The sequence below is a fragment of the Anser anser genome (assembly GCF_964211835.1).
Source record: "Anser anser genome assembly, chromosome: 7".
NCBI classification, from domain to species: Eukaryota; Metazoa; Chordata; class Aves; order Anseriformes; family Anatidae; genus Anser; species Anser anser.
Genome location: NC_139727.1, coordinates 39,123,310 through 39,141,891, shown reverse-complemented (window position 1 = coordinate 39,141,891; position 18,582 = coordinate 39,123,310). Strand labels below are relative to the sequence as shown.

The following is an 18,582-nucleotide window of genomic DNA, read 5'->3' as shown; positions in this document are numbered from 1 at the left end:
ATGCTGTCACCCGAAAATTGAAATTTCCCATTGCGAACACCCTGAAAGCACGCGCGGTCCTGTACGTACACATGTTCCTAACACCAACCTCCTTAACTCGAACTAAACTCCTCTCCGTGATGAGGAAATGCGGTGTGCTCACACCCTTGCTGGCCCACAGACAGAGCTGTAGCAAAACCAAACCAAAACAAAACACAAAAACAAACAAAAAACCCAACAAAAATTAAAAAAAAAAATAAAAAGAAATTCGGTGTGGGAGTTGGGCTTTCTGTTTGGTCTGGTGCCCACAGCCTGGGTTAGAAGAGGAGGAAAGGACTTTTTTTCATTTGGTACTGCTGGCATTAAAGTAAAATTTGCACTCTGCTTCATCAAACTGTGCACCTGTACCACGTTGGTGCAATACTGCAGCCAAATGGTTTCTACTTTGAATCATTCAAAATGATTTCAAATGTGCATAACTTGAGTCTCACTTTTTTTTTTTCTGACATATGCATGGCATCCTATAAAAAGTTTTCTTCTGCATTTGTTATTCTCCAATAAAAGCAGACTTTGGGGTTATGCTTTTCCCACCAATGTGGAAACACCGAGAAGAAAATCACCTAAAATTGTTCGTCTTTTATAGAAAACATCAGTTGATGAAAAAAAAAATTAAATTCTACTTGTGTGTATTCTCTTGCTGTAGAGTACCTCCATCTTCTAGAAATTTCAGACTAGTCCTGAGACATACAGGAAAAATGGCTTTATCAGTAGCTATAGCTATAGAGAAATGTAAATGGGCTACTGATTTGTGGTGAGGAACTAAAATACTTCAGGTGACATCTCATACAAATAAATTCATTTCCAATTCTCAGTCCACAACCTGTATTCTGGGTCTGCAAATGCAGCTGTGAAAGAACGTCTGTATCACTAGATCTTTGCATTTTCAGTACCATTCTTACGTCTGAAACACTTCTTTTCTAGACCATTATACTCTGTGTGTGTAAAATTCACGTTCCCGTGGCAGGCCGGTGTCATCCAGTGCGCTCTCCCTGGGAGCGGCTCGAACCAGATGCTCCAGAGACCCGAGAAACACTTAGGAGATCGAGTTTCTTCCTAATGCAAGACAGCGGATAGCTTTTGCCCCGGAGCATGAGCATTATAACACATTTCACATATATATATATATGGGTGCTATAACCCATTTTACACGTAGATGTATGCATATAGGCTTATGTCAAGCCCCTGCGCCAAGCCAAGGGTCCGGCTGCTTTCCGACCTGCTCAGCGCTGACCATACCTCCTGCACCATGGCTTTGCTGGGGCCCCCGCCCTGGCCCTTGCCATGTCGCGATAATTTGATAGTGAAGGCTCACTGCTGACCGCCAGGCCACGCAGCAAGGCACACCGATGTGTCCGAACTTCCAAAAAAATGCTTGCAAAAAGCATGCCAGTTGTCTGTAACCGTGGCCATTTGCACCTTCGTGAGGTGGAAAAATAAAAGTAAAAAAGTTGAAAACCTTACTCTGTAACAAATAATTTTCACTGAACACTTATGCATGCTCACTGAGAAATTACGAATAACTGCTACTGACAGGGGATTCAGACCAACTGGTAAATCTGGGCATATTTTTAGAAGACCCATCTTCAAATCCCAGGTGGGCGAGGGGTGATACCCCTTCCAGCTCCGTGAGGTCGGCTCAGCAAACAACCAGCCGCTGTTCCCTGAGCTCTCTGCTCTTGTTGACGTTACAGGGACACCCACCCCCAGGTCACCCCCCAGGATCGTGGAGCGGCTGCCCACGGGTTTCTCACAAGGCAGGTTTGTGTCCTGTGCCCCTGCTTGGCTGTGCCCTGCCCGTCCATGGGCTACAGCTGCCACCCCAGGGAGAGGCAGGATGTGTTCGTAGCCATCGGGTCAGAGCAGCCGGGCACTGGGGTGGTGGTTGTGTTCGTCCTGGGCCTCGTGGCAAACTTCAGCGTGGGCTGGCTGAGCTTTCCGGTAGGTTTCAGACATCTGCCGTGTAAGCAAGAGAACGCATTTAATGTATTTTCTAAAGGTAGAAATGTACAAGTCTGCAGAGAGCTCGTTAAATTCTCCCTTTCTCGGTAAAGCTGACCCCCCCCAGGACACGAAAGCACTCGCACGCACCGTGTTTGTTACTGCTGGCTGCTTCTGGCTTCACAGGAGCCCTTTTACTAGGAGGCAGCAGCCTCTGCTAAACACCGAAACACTGCTCCTTAACCGCTTTACGCTGCGTGACCCGCGGGAAAAACACCTCCGGCTCTCGCTGCGGGAGAGGCACCAGCTCGCAGCTTGGCTTTGCTTCTGCTCCGGCTTCACCCGAAACCCCCAGCTGGGAATTTCCCGGGCGGAGCCGTGGGCTGGAGGAGCGGCACCTCGCACCCCCCGCAGCCCCCCGCACCCCGCAGCTCCCCGCACCCCGCAGCCCCCCGCACCCCGCAGCCCCCCGCACCCCCCCGCAGCCCCCCGCACCCCCCCGCAGCCCCCGCAGCTCCCCGCACCGCTCCGCACCCCCCCGCACCCCGCACCCCGCAGCTCCCCGCACCCCCCCGCAGCTCCCCGCACCCCGCAGCCCCCCGCACCCCGCAGCCCCCCGCACCCCCCCTCAGCCCCCGCAGCTCCCCGCACCGCTCCGCACCCCCCCGCACCCCGCACCTCCCCGCACCCCCCCGCAGCTCCCCGCACCCCGCAGCTCTCCGCACCCCGCAGCTCCCCGCAGCCCCCCGCAGCCCGCAGCCCCCCGCACCCCGCAGCCCCCCGCAGCCCCCCGCAGCTCCCCGCAGCCGCGAGCCGCGGGGCTGCGGTGCCACCTAGCGGGGTGCTGGCTGCCGCCGGCCGGCCTCGCACCGCCTCGCCTCGGCTTCGCGGGCCCCCCCCCGCACCCCGCGTGGGTGATTTCGGTTACAGCAGGGGCCGCAGCGGCGGCGTGCGGCCGGCCCGTGGGTGCAGCGGGCGCGGTGCGCGCTCGGGGCGCTGCGTGGTCAGCGCCGGGTGCCTGGGGCGGGTAGCGGGGCCAGGTAAAAGGAGGGCAGCCCGGTGGCTGTGCCCCGGCTCAGCGCCTCCAGCCCGTCCCAGTCCGTTCCGCCAGGCCTTTCAAGCAAACAGGGCGAGCTACAAAAGAGGAGCACCCTTTCTGAGGTCAGGGTGGTGAGAAGCGAACCTGCCGCGTTAAAACTCAGAGCCCGGGATGCCAGCGCCAGGAGTTTTTCCAGTTTCTGTCACCTGCCTTAAAAATGAGTACCTGGAAAACCTCGCCATCCCCCAAAACAACAGCAGAAAAGCAGGCAACTCCCAAAGCACGTTGGGTCCGAGATTAAATACCACCACCACTCAACACCGAGCGTTTTCCCCAGGTGTTGCGGTGAGGGTTGGCAGGTCCACCAGGCATGGCCGTAGGTGCCACATCTCCCACGGCACATCTCGTCAGCTGAAAATCCTCCCGCTGGGGTCAGGCGGGGCACTTCGCCCACCTCCAGGGCCAAGTCCTCCTCGGAGGAGGATTGACTCCCCCGCACCGCTTCTCAACACATCCCCTTGTTTCTGCAGCCAAAATAGCGCAGGTAAATCTGAAGGGGGTGTACAGAGCCCGGTTGTGCTGCTCACCTGGGAGGGGGCTGAGGGAAGACTGAAAGGCAGCACTTCACTGGAACAAAGCGTTCTGCAACTTTCTGGCGGAGCTGATTGAAAGGTGGGTGGTTTGCACCAAAAACATCAGTCTGCGATTTCTCCTGAAACGGCGCACTTGAGAATAAACTCCCCTCATTAAAAATACAAAGAAGTGGGAGAAGGTGGAATACACACACACAATGAGAGATGACAAACAACACGTAATTTAACATGAACTACTCAGAATTTATCAAAACAGAAAGAAATTCAGCAAATATTGTGACTACGAACCCAAATATTATTTTGAATTTAACACAGCTCTGCTCGTTTGGCATTACAATTACTAGCTAACAAATGGGCATTTTTCAGGTCAATCAAGCTTGAGCCAATTAGGCTGTGGCAATTAACTAAATTAAGTCTAAAATTAGAATTCACATAATCTCAGCAATTATGGTTTAATCCTGTAATGCATCTCTTAAAAGAAACCAACAAGAGAGACAGATCTACTGGAGTTTGCAACATTTCAATTACACAATGCATTATGATTTATTTTAATATCTAACATTCAGCAGATCAGGCAATACTTTTCCATGGCTACATTAACAATGGCTTAGTACGAGAGAAGTGGCATTTGCATTTTTCAGTCTACTGTGTCTCAGAATAATAGAATTTGCATACATCAAAGGTTTTGGCATCATATGCAGCTCCTGAGATGTCATGTCCTGATTATTTGAATGTATACACTTTGCATGGCTAAATCATTTCATTTATATGCACTTCTGATTATTCATGAAAATGTATGGGTTGGAGTTCATCCATAACTTTTCCTCTACCTTTATCAGAGTTCCAGTATTTAATTCAATCAGCTAATTTTCTTCCTGTCCATATATAAATATATATATATGCATATAAAAAGTTGTAACAGCAATTTTTACTTAATTAAAAGTTTTTAAAGTCTGGAATGTCTTCTGTCAGAAACATCTGCAATTTCTATTGGCTTTATCAAAACTAAGCTTTTATCTTTCATTGCTTGAAAAAAGTACCAGTCATCTGAAATGTGTGCACACCTGCGATACCTCAGAGGAAGAAGAGGCAGCTTCTCCAATGCGGGACGTTTTATCATCGGCAGCTGGCAAATGGTAAAGCTCAGCAGAACAGCTCGGTTGCTTCACGCACGTGATTCAAGATGCTGAAGTTATGGGTGCCTTGTAAGTGATTCACATTACCAAGCAATAAATGCAACGAGATCACCTGGCCCACCGACAGGCTTTTGGTAGCGTCTCAGGTCCCTCCATGAAGTTGTGGTGTGCCGCAGCCCACGGCTTGGGGTTAAATAATGGGAATCGCTCGTGTTGAAGCAGGATGCGCGCCCGGCTGTGTTCCTGGACAGCCTGGAGGAAGGGGCTGTCACTCCCGGCCACAAGCCTGTGGTCAGAGGAAAAATCCTCCTGCTGGCCAGGCAGAGAGCTTGGGGTGAGGATTCCTTGGCTGTGGGGCAAAGGAAAAGTGCGGATGCATCCTGGCTGGGTGGGCAAAGCGATGTCTTAAACCAGCAGGTGTACAGCTTCGCTCTGAAAATAATCACCCAGTTGCTGCTGTTGGAAATTTAACTTTCAGGCATGCGTCGAGCACAGCAGTGAGAAGATGTGGCACATAACAACAGGTGCTGCACCTAACGTTCACATCTGCCTGCTTAAGGTAGTGTTGTTAACTCCTCAGTAAGTGGCTTTTCTGGGCTCTAAAAACATGAATCTCTGCGAAAGAAAAGCAGGACATGGTGAAAAAAAGAAATAAGGGGGCACCAATAACATTTTGTTTTAACGTTTCAGAAATTTAAAGTCACAAGCACAAAAGAGAGTTAGCACCTTCCCAGCATGATAAGACTGTACATTTCTTCATTAAGTTTTCTTTCAGTCTAACTTTTTAGACTTTGGTCAGTGCTTTTTTTTTTTTTTTTCTTTTTTTTCCTCTCTCATTAAAATGATCCTGGATCAGGACCTGAAATTCAGAAGAGGTTGCCTTGAAAAATAAATTGACTGCAGCATCATTAGGGAGCAAACGTGCTGCAAATCATTCAGCAGCAATTTGGACATGAAAAGGGTCCGGCAGGAAGCTCTCCGTATGCTCCAGCCAAACACTTTCTGCCTTCCGGTATGATTGGGGTTTGAGATGCCTGCCAGGAAAATCTATCTGAAAGAAAGTGGGAAATGCATTGATTTGTTTGCCTTCCTTTGTCCATTACATTTCATATTAAAGAGCTGTCTTCTTTGGTATCATCTTGCATGGTTATATGGCTATATATTCTATGCATGTGGAATATTTTTCAGAAAATCCATTTTAGAACAGCTTTTAAAATGTCACTGGTGTTATGTTTCATCTATTTCCACCTATAACTCCAGGCAACTTTAGTACTGTGACCTCAAAAAAAGAGCAAAATTATAATTAATGCCTTTTAGAAATATCTAAAATGACCTAAAATAACTTTTTCAGACACAACAGGATTCCATTTTTCAACGCTCGAATTTCACGTTCTGCCAGAGTTAGAAAACATGTAGTATAAAAGTATGGGTTATATAAAATAGGACATACAAATATTTTAATGCTCAGTATATTACATTTCTATTTCACTTTCATTTCCTATTTTATTTCAGCTCTTCAGGAATCTGGTATAGAGAGACCCTTTCAGTTTGATAGTGTTCAGACATCAATATAAAGTGTCTGGTCTGTTGAATTCTGGAGGTGTAACATCTGCCTTTTATTGAGAAAAAAAATAAATATTATTTTATGTATTTTATGGAAAGACCATCAAACTGTAGTGGCCCTTACTACAAATCTTTCACACCTTAGCACCTAGATGGAAGGGGGATGCAACACTCATTTCAGTGGTAGAGTTTGTTGTGGTTGCAGCACCAGGACAATTTGTCTGTTTATGAGAGAAGAATGGAGAAGTCAACGGGTTTCTTCTCCACATTCAGTAAAGAAAACACATTTGCCCCCAAATTCCCAACCACCTCTCCTGAAGAGCTGGTGTCGCTCCTTTCCCCAAGGAGCATCTCCTTTCCCGTTATGCCCATGGACTAAACAGAAGATCAGTATCAAATGTTGGATGTCCTGTAGCAGTGCCAACACAGAAGGGGCAGCACTTTGGGAGCATCTTGTGGTGCTGCAATGGATCAACAAGGAACCTCTTTTTGTTTATTTTTTATTTTTTTCTTTTTTTTCTCGTTTTTTATTAAGTAGGCTATTCATTACTGCAAAACTCATGTTTAATGGAAAGACATTGCAGAGAATGTCTCCTTGAGGACCTGCTTTGTTTTTGAAAGCCTTTATGAGTGTTTACATCATGCTCTGTGATTTATTTTGAGATCGGCTGAGCCTTGCTGTGCTGGACGGTGGACAAAACCCATTTATTTCCCTGGCCAGGAAGCCCATCTATCAAAGAGAACATGAGGCGTGCTGCCAGCCAGGAGCCCGCGAGCTGGACGTCTGCTCAGCCGCTGATGCCAGCTTGCCCCCCTTTCTGATTTCCACCCAAAAATTTAGCAAAACAATGGACACCTTCTCCTTGGTGGTGTTATACGGAGTACACCAACCATATTGCCGCAGCCAGTGCTGAGGGGTATCTGGAGGAGCAGGGCATGGTAACAAAAGTTCCCCTGAATAAGGCTCGAGCATCCTTGGCTCTCTGTTCCCTTCCTGCCGATCTGCTCACCGTCTGCAGGCACCAGATTATGTAAATTTCTGTCCAGCAATTTACATAATCTGATGAAGGACAGACAGAGAAACTCGCAGCGGAGCTCAGCCCTTACCCCCGCTCCTCCAGCTGTTAGGCATCGCGTGGGAACACCTCTCCGGTCACTGCAAGGCATTGACAGCTGAGCTTTCAGGCTCCTGGCTTCCTCTGGGGGCAGCTTGAGCTATTAGCCAGTTTCATTTTCTGCTGGTTGTTTATGTTTCTTTGAAGTCCACCTTCATTAGTTCCAAGTGACTGCCTTTGGATGACTCTCCCTGGCAGGAGTTCCAAGCCCAAACTCACCTGTTTTCACCAGGCAGCGTCCAATGTCCTGAGGATTTTGCCCATCATCTCATCAATAAATTTGCTTGACAGTGTTTGTACTTTTAACTGCTCACCTTTAATTCTTCATTTTCTGACTGCTGTGTAAAGAAGTCAACAGTTAAAAATATCCAGCCTCATTTTGTTGACACATGGAGTATTGCTCATATTTACAAGTTCAGGACCTTCTGCTACTGGCTGCCGTGTATCTAACACACCACTAAGTGGGGTTTGTTTCCTTGCAACACTGGCTTTGCTCCTGTGCAAAGGTGTTTGACCCTGAACAAAGCCTAAATGAAAGGAGATTTTTGACATAGCATTTTGCACTTGTTTTGCACGTTATAGACAGCTACAACTCACTAACCAAAGTGCAGGGGAGAGATAACCACGCACCTGGAACTCAGCTGTGTTTCAGGAGTCAAAGGGTTTGAAGCTGTGTACAAATGTAAGTGAGCCAAGGGCTAATTTAACTTGCTGGGGCCTTAGAGCATGCTTGGAGTCACCACTAGGGTCAGAGAAATACACCTTACCTAGAAATAAAATGAAATCTACCTTTTAGCAACACCAAGACTCTTGCCAAATGCAGTCTGCTGAGCTGGAGAATTTGAGCATTGAAAAACTGTTACAAACAGCTGGTATAACTGATAACCTGGAAGCACAGAGACGCATCGCCCTTACACAGAAGTGATCTTGGAAGAGAGAAGGCTTGCAGCCAACGTTGGACTTGCATCTGCTGCTGACATCTTCCTCATATATTACTGTGGTAAATCACACGCTACGTTCAGCACCTTGACCATGATGACCAAAGCGACAGCCTTTTCTAACTGTTCATTACGGGTTATTTTTTTGAATTTGATTATAATACCAAAAACAAATTCTTTTTTTCCAGCCCACTTTTTTAAGTAGGCTCCTTACTATACCTTTCATCACAACAATGCAAATAAAAAATAATAACAAGGATTTTAAAAATAATAATAATCCCAGAGGGCAGGGCATGTTAATTTGATGCATTTCGTATATGCAACACCTCAAAGATTCCAGTGATACAAAATCAACCTGAAATCATATTCACGGTTCAGCAAGTCTGTCATTTCCCGTTGAAAGGAAGATCAGGGCTATGTGGCATATCAGATTTATTTATTTTAGATCGTACTTTGCTGTATGTGGTGTAACTGGTAGGAAACTACAAGATCAATTGCTCACTGAAGCATTTCTTACAGAAAAAGAGTCAAGGACGTTACTTCTGAGAAAAATGTTTTAGCATCAGGTGCAATATGTTACACAAAGCCCAATTTCTCACTCTCAGCCTCCCCATAGGCTGTTTTTCCAAAAGAGCACCACCTTCCCGTCCCCACATCGACAAAGTTTGCTTGTCCCATATGGGAGATTTATTTGGGTATGTCCCATACCCACCCCAAACAGGAGATTTGTTGTCCTGCTCCGGAGCCCCAGACAAAGCTAGGCTGGAGAGGGGCTCGGGACATTGGCGCGCCACTGATCCATGAGCTGGTACAAGTCACCAAAACCTGACTCAAAGTCACAGGTCCGACCTCCCATTTACTTTAATAGGTTTGGTTCAGCCAATTAGGCCCTTTTTCCTTCAGATCTCATCTGTATAAAGGATGGCATTAGTACTTACAGCCTTGTGGGACTAATTGCCTGTGAAGTCACTTTGAGACCTTGGAGAGAAGCACTAGTGATATTAATTATTGTTATAGATACTATAATGTTAAACATAAGTTCATACATTTATTTGGAAAAGAACTTGCAGAATCTAAGGAACTAAAGCCGCCCCCAGGCTATTTAATTATTTTATCGCCCTTCGTTTGAAAGGTGATGCCTCTGCTCTATTTTTCTTCTCGCACTGCGATGTGCCAACCCCTATAAGCCCATGTCCGTGTTAAAAATGTGGTTCGCTGACTCACACAAGTCAGAGATAAAAAGAAGTATTGTTCACTTAATAATTTCTACTTCTAGGTTTTCTACAACATACATTTTTTCTTTATTCGAATGCTTTAATTTTGTTCCCATGAGATACAATTAATTTGCTACTGTAAAAAGTCAGGATGAGCAGGGATTCAGAAAGCTAGGCTATAACAGTGCCAATTGGACTATGCAAAAGTATAGTGTTTGTTATAAATATGAAGTATTTGGCAGACAGCTTTCTTCTCATGATATAATACATTCAAACCAATGAAATATTCAGAGGGCAAAATTAATCTCTGCCCATGTTTACTGACATGAATGATGCCGTACCAGGTAGGTACCAAAGTGCCACAGCACACGATGAAAATAAAACATGTAGATTATTTGTAAGGATGTAATATTATAACAAGCACTATTTGTCACTGTCCTAACACAAACCACAAATCTGAGGAACTGTTCATAGAAAACAGCAGAAATAGAAACCTGACCCTGGAAAGAAGTTACTCTGTACTAAAGGCACTCCCTAGAGGAACTGGTGTCTCGATTTTTCCTCCAAATGACCAGGGCAAATTAAAAACAACTCACTGCAGCTAAGGAAGAGTGAGTATTTACCACTATACTAGCAGCAAGCCTACTTCAATACTGGCATTTCCAACCCAAGCTGGGAAAGCAGCTCTCATCGTATCCTGGGTACATTGGCTGACTTTCTTGCCAGTAGAAGTCAGCCAGCAGCCCGTAATTATTCTGAATATCTTCCTGGAACCTTGCTGCCATAAATGGTGCCATCTTTTGAGTAATATATCATTGGTATGCCTTGCTCAGATTATTACACTAATATATCATTAGAGCAACAGCTTGCTTCGGTGATGGATTGGTGTAATGCGGTGTGAGAGCTACAGCTCGCTCGGGTAATGTATGATGCTCTTGCGCTGATGTATGGGACGGTGCATCATCGAGAGGAGCTGCTTGGATGATGCATTCCCCTGGAGACAGAGCAGCCCTACAATGAACAACCTGGGGACACTGCAGGGGGATGCTTCTTTTGCTTCCTTGCATCAAACCTTTGCTTTACAAGCTTACATGCTGATTTATACTGCTGACGAGAGAGGAATGTGGGGTCCTTGGCATGCCTCTGGTGTCTCTGAGCTTTGGCTCACCTGGTGTCCTCCAAGACCTACCTGGGCAGAAAAGCTTTCTTGCTTTGATTACCTTCAGCATCATGCTGTCATGCTACCTTAAGCACCGTGAAACTCATGGACAGTCATCCACACAGCTGTTGAAAATAAACGAGATCACTAACACAGCTTAAAACATCTCTCAGTTTATGGAAAACACAAGGCTAAAACAAAATCTTCAAATACTTATTTTACAGTCTCTTATTGCACGTATTCTGGGCTCAAAGCTTGATGCAAAACCACTCACACCTGCCTACTTTCACATCAAGTGTTTTATTGCTTATTACCAACGTGAAGTTTTTACACTGGAAACACATTTCACACTAGTTTAAATTTTTGTTAAAATGATCGTGGTTGAATTCACTATTCTTCCATTTTTGTAGTTATGTCAGAGTACTGAAGGGTGAAAAATACGACAGCTCACTTTTGACCTGGGAATTGCATATATTTATTCCTAAAAAATGAAAAATGCCTTAGTAGTTTTTTTCCAGATAGATTTTGTGCAACTCCTCAAAGGAAAAACAAACCCTGGGTTGTGTTAAGCTTTTGCTCTCACATGCACAAAACCAAATAATCATGGCCCATGACAAAAACATACAAAACAGGTTTCTGGCAGAGCTCAAACTCAGGCTAGCTCAAGCTCAAAAGGAAAATATTTGCATGATATGACTCAGTGCAAACAGTTTACCTACAGTTCTTTTTCCAGCTTTAATTACTGTGATTGTCACCAAGAAACCAGTGAAATTCAGCAAGGACACACAGAGGTTATGTTTTTCTTCTATCATGACAACAGCTCTGTTATGCCAACAATGTGAAAATATTTAAAATCATCAACAATCACTGCAAAAGTTATTCCTTCTATAAACAAGATGATAAAACCTGTAATAAAACAATCTGATCTCTGTAATTTATTTTGTTTTTCAGACATTCACCTGACCTCTACCTGGTCTTTCTGCTAGCCTCTGGCATGATAATACTGTATTCCAGCCATTATATTCATGGAAATTAAATTACGTAGTGGGTGGAAAAGTGAATTAGATTTAGTAAGTTAAACAATGCATGGAAATTGAACTATGAGTATTATGCGTAACCTTTCCTATGCTGCTCTGTTCAGCGCTACTAAATGCATTTCGAGGGGCAGCGCTAAGTGACTGCATCTGCCACATAGGATACTTTCCTTTTTATAAACTGAATAATATGTTCATTTTATGATCTTTGCTGACCCTCCTTATCCTTAAATCCAGGCTGATCTGTCAGCCAACACCAGCTAGCCAGAACTTTCACCACCCACCACCAAATCCCATATAAAATCACCCTTGCACATGCAAATCCAAGCCTTTGCTCGCAAGGAGAGCACCTTCCCTGCTGAGGCTTTGCACAGTTAAGATAAAATCATACTGTTTCTCCTTCCCTGTGCCTCTAGGGAAGGTGCCCCCTGGCTTTGGTCCCAAGCCCAGTGGTTCCAGCTTCTCCTCCTACATGACTGTTTTGGCACTGGTGCTGACTGCCTGCCCTTTGGGGTTTGGCTCCTCCACCCCTTTCCTCAGGTGCAGCAGACACAAATGTGCTGTGTAAAAGAAGAGAGAATTGACAGATATTCCTACATCACCTATTGACTTAACCCTCTGCAATCTTAAGGCAATAATCAGAAGTTAATCTGTGTGAAACATAAAGGACAAGGGACAAAGAAAGGAAGAGCATTTAAGCAAGGTATGACCCATTTATCCAGCTCTTGACTGTCTTCTTTCTGCCTGGTATGTTAGATCTAGTTAATTCACAGCTCTACCCATCTCCTCCCATGCATGTGTTTGCCAGGGCCTGTTGGAGACACCTGCAAAAGCTCCTACGGGATTTACAGGAGCCCACGTGGAAATACATACCTGGTTATTGTAGGTGTCTGTGTGACTGGAAGCGTCGCAATTCGATGTTTCGTATTTCCTGAATTCTCCCATTTCATCCTCTCCTGTCTAGCATATGAAAACGGAGCTCTCTAAGGCAATTAGTAGCAGTAGTAGTAGTAGTCGTAGTCGTAGTCGTAGTAGTCCAGTTTGTATTGTGGGTGGCTGAAGAAGAAGGCTCTACCAATACACACGTGTGACTACTGGCCCCCAGAACACGGACTCTAAGAATAATAGGGGAGAAAACAGAAGCATCAAGGAAAGAATGAAATTATATTGGTCGACATGGAAAGCAGGATTATTTATTGGCATTCCAGAAGATGAAATAAGAAGGAGAAATACCGAGGACAGCAAGGTGACTTTGCAGCAGAGAACAGAGCTTGTTTAAGTATATTAAGCAGCAGCAGCCAAGGTCAGCACCGTTGACTGGATGAGTGCAAGCGCTCTGGCTCCGTGCTGTGAAAGAAATGATAGGTAGATGGATGGAATTAGGCCAGGAAGGCCTTAAAATGAAGATGTATTGTTCAAATTTGCTACGTATACAAGAGAAAAACAGCTCACATATTGAGAGTGGTGAGATGCCGGCAACACGATGTCATAAAGAATGAAGCAGGAGTTTAGGTGGCTGAAATGAAGACTAGATCACATGAGAACAGCCAAGGACAACAAGTAAAAACCTCCCGGAAATGTGTTACCATCCTGTTACTTTCTTCTTTAATATTTACTCTGAAAAGAAGCACAGTGATATTTCCCAGAGCAAGGTGTTATGTTGAACTGTGTTGAGACCTCAGCTGCAGGAGCGAAGAGAAACATTAAAGTTGGAGCTCAGTGCTCAAGCAAATAGCGTGATACTATTTGCCAATTACCTTTTATAATGGTAAGCACTCACATAAGTTAAGAATAGTGAAAATAATCAGTAGCAGCACCAGGTTACAGATATTTCAAATTGCCAGAAAAGCTGAAAATACAAAGTTGTAGAATTTTGTATAGATTGGTTGGTTTATGACCATGGACATAAATCTGCCTGCAAAAAATACTCTTCTAGCATATCAAGCCAGCTAAAACACAAGCAATCATCTTATTATTAGCCCAGCAGAGTGGGAGCACAAATAAGGCAGGCAGATACCTGCCCTGTGAAAGTTATTCAGGCAGTTTTGTTGTGAGTGCAAGAACTGACCACATATGTTTTATTTTGTTTCAGCTTACCTTCATTCACCTGGACACAGAAACTGAGAGCCTCAGGCTCGCTGAAAAATTGCTTTATTTAAAAAAAAAAAAAAGACTGATTGAAAATATTAACTTGAAAGAGGGAGTAACTCTAGAAAAAGAGTTTATTCATAAAGTTTAACATGAGTTACATGAGTTACAGGTGTAATTAGGTTCCATGTAATTATCCTATAAAGAAATCTGAGTAAGGTAATGAAGTCTTATCAATGTTGGGATTCTCTTCAGTTATCCTATGGAACTATACGGTAAAGGTTTAATTCTCTCCGAAAGTCTGTGAATATTTAAATGCTCTGAGTTTACAGACAGAGCTGGGAATATCACTTGTGGTCTCCCAAGTTCTATTTTACCGTGCTACTTAGGAATCACACTATATCTCCTTTTTCCCTAAAATTCTTCAGGTCTTTTAAAACAAATGAGTGGTTAATATAAATTTTAGGGGAGAATATTTGAACTTTCTTTCTTAGATCCTTCCATTTCAACAGCACTTCCAAGGTAGAGTGACCTCTATTTACAGATCAAAATCTATGATCCTGGAAAACTGATGGTGAGAGCACAGTCTCAGGGCTGTAGTTTGTCTGGTTTTGTCCCTGTTAGTTGCCATAAAAAATAAAAAAAAAATAAAAATAAAAGTGATTAGAAGTTTGCTTATGCAGAGTAATTATGTTGCAGATCTCGTCTTCCTATTATGTTGCTAATAAAAACAACAGCCATGTATATCTTGGCCCAAAGAGGTTGGGAGTTTATTAAAGTTGTAAATTATGGATTCCACTAATGCAGGATAATAAGATCAAACAGCACACTGTGAGCAGTAATCATTCTCCTATTTTCATCTAATATTGCGTAGTTATTAGACTTTTTGTCCCTTATTAATCTTCTTTGACCTTCTTCCACAGATTCTCCTTCTTCTAAAAATGACTAACTGCTGAGAATGATAATGTGCTGATGAATGTCCATAAGGATAACGGGGCACGGCGTGTTACACAACGTGGGTGACAGAGCAAATGCCCTAGTGAGATTACACCAGCTCTGTTCCCCCTCTGACATGGGACTTGACCTGCTGGGCTCACGGGTAAGGACACGTCCTGGGGTAACGTGGACACCTAGGATACACTTCAGTAGTATATCCATCCCATGAAGGGACTGGGATGGTGATGATTTGAATAATATCAATTGACTATTTTTTGAACCTTGTCGGAAAAGAATAGGAGACCACAGCCCCAGACCCTGTTTTACGGGGAATCAGTATAGCAGCAGCGTACAATAATACAACTAAATCATTCCTTCTGCTTGTGTTGGTATGTAGTATGAAAAAGTAAATATTTAAGGACCTCATAGCTTAGTCACATCAATCACAGCACCACAACTAAAGTGAGACAGAAATCCAACCTCTGTTGAGAAGTTATTTTCTCAACAAACTTTAATTCTTATCTCTTGATTGTTTTTTGCCCTTATGTGCAGGATAACAAAGAGAAACAAAAACAAAAACAAACCCTGCAAGTTTGGAGTTGATCATTCAATTCTGTTTGAACAAACAGTAAATAAGATCTTACGAACTACAGACAGTGTCTTGATGAGGTACATATGGCATTCCAATAAACAAATAGCTAAGATACTAACATTTAAAAATCAGCAGCCCTGCGTACAAGGTAATCAGTTTACTTGCTCGGTCCTTCTCTGCAATGTCCGCGATTTCTATGTCTCAGGTGTCACAGCAGAGACTGCTGGTCTCACAGTCCATTGGGAAAGGCTGATCCTTGTGCCCCTAGGTGACCGGGATCTGAGCTCCGAGCAGTGAGAACCTTCCCACCCCAAAATGATGATGCTGCGGCTGAATCTTCTAATGGCTTAAAGTTGCATCCCCCATTAGGCTGGGGATGGGAGACCAGGTGAAGCAGAAAATATATGTAAGTAGCTACACATCCCCATGTCTGGCTGATACAAAACAGCTGGAACAGCTGGATCCTAATGGCCACAGCAATGGTTGCATCATATACTCAGAGGACATTCACTATGGAAGAATAAAATTAGTCTCAATGGCATCTTGTGCTCAGCCAGGCAGCGTGCAGGGGAAGGTGCCCTGGCCTCCTGCATCGTGCACGCAGAGCCGGCATCTCCTGCTGCTCTGCACCTGCGGCCATCCCAGGTGGAAAACTCTGTGCTCAGAGCCTGCGGAGCTGCACGATGTGCAGCCGAGAGGAGGAGCAAGAGGCTGAGGGCTGCCCAAAACCTACCGAGCACCGAGGGTTACTGCTCGTAACGAAGATGCTGCATTCGGTACGTGCTGTTTGCAGCAGGGGGCTAAAGAGTGTTATCCCAGCATGGAGAATAACAGCTTTTAAGGACTATTATGATTCTTTTATGCATAAGCAAAAAAAAAGAGAAGAAAAACAAAACCCAAAAGCAGAAACCACCCAAATCCACCGTTTGTGTCATTCAATGGGCTCAGCGTGAACGCTAAACAGAAGGAAGTCAAGAACAGAAATAAAGCAGAGGCACTGTAAGCAGCAATGAACTGTTACCTCTCCATGGTGTCTGCTGCAATTCAGCAGGCAACAAGTGGACTATCACAGCCCAGAGCTGAGGCAATTTTTAGGACCCTGTGAGTTTTCATATTGAACTGGTTGGATTTTTAGTGCAGGTGTTTCTGTGCACTGCAGGAAGCTGCGTGCATCGGACACACGTCCACCGACAGACTACCTGGAGTTTCAGCACTAGCACCACTAGGATGCAATGCAGAACAAGAACTTCCATGGCTTCACACTTGGCCAAACGGGTTATATTTCATGTGGTTGTTTTTAATTTTACACCCTCCATGAGGTTTTATTTCATTTGGACGTGTCCTGTGCTGCTTCTGCATTAATGTTCAGCACGTTTTAAGCACCGCTGGAAGAGACCTGCTTTCTGTATGAAGAGATGTGAGGAGACAGCAAAGCCAACAAACTAACCATGTGGCTGAGCATGCACTGCTCTATTCCCAATGTCACTTTTGTATACAATTCAGTGGCTTTCCTTTTCCAGTTGCTCCTATTTGTATTTCTCTTCTTTTCAGTGTACCATATTCCACCGGACGAAGGTCCTGCTGGCAGAAAAGGAACCATTTAGGGAGCCAGACTGAAGCCATTTCTTTGTCTCCTGGCACTAAAGCCACTGTGTGATGTTGCTGGCTACCAAAAGCAGAGGATTTGGGATGAGCAGCCATGCTGCAGACCACAATAGAGCATCCCTGGCACGGTGCAGAGCATACACGATGCATGACCCCACCGGGTCTGGTGCAATGGAGTAGCATCGATGGATATCATATGAGATATATGATACGCATATAAGATATGCATATATCTCAATGCATAGATGAATGCCTGGGGATCACCCCACCACCTCACACAGAGCAGCTGGAGCAGGCCAGCCCCCTTGAGCAAATCCACTTCCCATTTCAGAGCTAGGGAGGGACAGGCTGGTTTGTCTCACAAGGAAACAAGAGCATGCCGGTGTTGCAGGAGTTGCTTTTAATTAATTAGAGTGATGGAAATCTTTCAAAAATCAGTTTTGGCACTCAGGATCTGACAGGCAGCTTGGCATCACACAGCAAGGTGACCGATCCAGCGGCGGAGCTGCCTTGGCCACGGCGGTGCACACGTGGGCTCTGTGCGAGAGGCTGCAGGACAACGAGGGCAGTAAGGACACAGAATCCCAGAATCCCAGAACGGCTGAGGTTCAAAGGAACCTCTGGAGGCCATCTGATCCGACACCAGCTCAAGCAGGTTGCCCAGGGCCACATCAAGGTGGCTTTCGAAAATCTCCACAACTGCTCCGGTCAAGGTTCAAGGCAGCAGTAATGAGAGGGACATCAGCATCTCCCTGGTCTTGTCCATCGTCACATCTTCAGGGCCTGGCAGCGCTTCAGCCAGGTGGAACAAAGAGCCGAAGAGGCTGTGTCCATGCTGCACGGCACGGGCTCTGCTGGAGCCTGCTTGGAGGACGGAAATGCCTGGGGATGTGGGGACATGGTGTTGTGGATCCAAAGTGATGTTTAGGCCCTGCATAGGCCAGCCGGCTCCTCTTTCCCCCTTGCATACCAAAATGCACACAGGAACTATTAAAAGCTTGTCTCAGATTATTCTGTAAAGCTTATTTACTCCCACGTGTTCAAACACATATTTACTTTGCTTATTAGCAGTGTTTACTCTTCAGCTCTTTCTGAGCAGCCTCCGTTTCTTCTGTCTTTACAGAAGCAGCAGCCGTCACTAGTTACTTCCTTGGTCTGCTCTTTTTATATTCCTCACCTTGTATTTTCTTGCATATAAAGTCATTCTTGTATTCATACAATAGTCCCACAGACTGAGACGAGTTTTCCTTTCCCTCTGTGTGAAAAACCCCCATAGAACTGACCAAAGCACTAAGCAAAGCAGAAAATACATATCGAAAAAAAGCTGAGTGTGTCCACCAACCTGGTCATAAGTGCTTCTTTGGCCAACATCAGTGAACTCTGATACATCTATCTATCTATCTATCTCTATATATCTATATATATCAGAGTTATATGATATATATATGAGTTATATGAGTTATACATATGAGTTATACATACACAGTTATATGTATATATATACACATTTATATTTACATATAAAAATATATTTATATATATAAATATATAAATTTATATAAATATATAAATATATATAAATATACTCATATA

At 44.5% G+C, this 18,582-nt stretch overlaps 1 long non-coding RNA gene across 1 annotated transcript; it reads right to left on the bottom strand.

Annotated features, from left to right (window-relative positions):
- Window positions 1–1,029: 1,029 nt before the first annotated feature.
- LOC310902790 lies at window positions 1,030–18,465 on the bottom strand. Its single transcript, XR_014587007.1, has 5 exons — window positions 7,643–18,465; window positions 4,674–5,360; window positions 3,161–3,728; window positions 2,128–2,266; window positions 1,030–1,992 (listed from the first exon to the last, which is right to left on the bottom strand). It is a non-coding gene; the product is annotated as an uncharacterized lncRNA (long non-coding RNA).
- Between the last annotated feature and the right edge of the window lie 117 nt (window positions 18,466–18,582).